The sequence below is a fragment of the Camelina sativa genome, chromosome 17 (genome assembly GCF_000633955.1).
Source record: "Camelina sativa cultivar DH55 chromosome 17, Cs, whole genome shotgun sequence".
In the NCBI taxonomy this organism is placed as follows: domain Eukaryota; kingdom Viridiplantae; phylum Streptophyta; class Magnoliopsida; order Brassicales; family Brassicaceae; genus Camelina; species Camelina sativa.
In genome coordinates, this window is record NC_025701.1 from 26013038 (window position 1) to 26013746 (window position 709).

The window sequence follows — 709 nt, forward strand, 5'->3', positions numbered from 1 at the left end:
CGGAAGCGCCTTTGTGAATAGGTCTGCTGCATTGTCACTTGAGCGGATATGTTGGATATCAACTTCCTTCTTTTGCTCGAGTTCTTGAGTGTAGGAGAAAAATCTTGGAGGTATATGCTTTATTCTATCGCTCTTGATGTAACCTTCTTTGATTTGGGCGACACAAGCAGCATTGTCTTCGAATAATGTTGTTGGCTCTTTCTTGGTGATTATTCCACTTGATTCTTATATGTGGTTAGTCATTGATCTGAGCCATACACATTCCCTCGATGCTTCATGAAGAGCAATTATTTCTGCATGATTTGAGGAAGTGGCGACCAAAGTCTGTTTCTGTGAGCGCCATGAGATTGCAGTTCCTCCAATTGTGAAAACATATCCAGTTTGCGATCGGGACTTATGTGGATCTGATAAATATCATGCATCTGCAAAACCAACTAGACCAACCAAAAAGTTTCTAGGATAGAAGAATCCCAAATCAATCGTACCTTGAAGATAACGGAGAATATGTTTTATCCCATTCCAATGCCTGCGAGTAGGGGATGAGTTGTATCTTGCAAGTAGATTCGTAGCAAATGCAATATCCGGTCTAGTGCAATTTGCAAGATACATGAGTCCACCGATAGCACTCATATAAGGTACTTCGGGACCAAGTATTTTCTCGTTATTTTCACAAGGTCTGAATGGATCACTATCGACATTCAGAGATCTA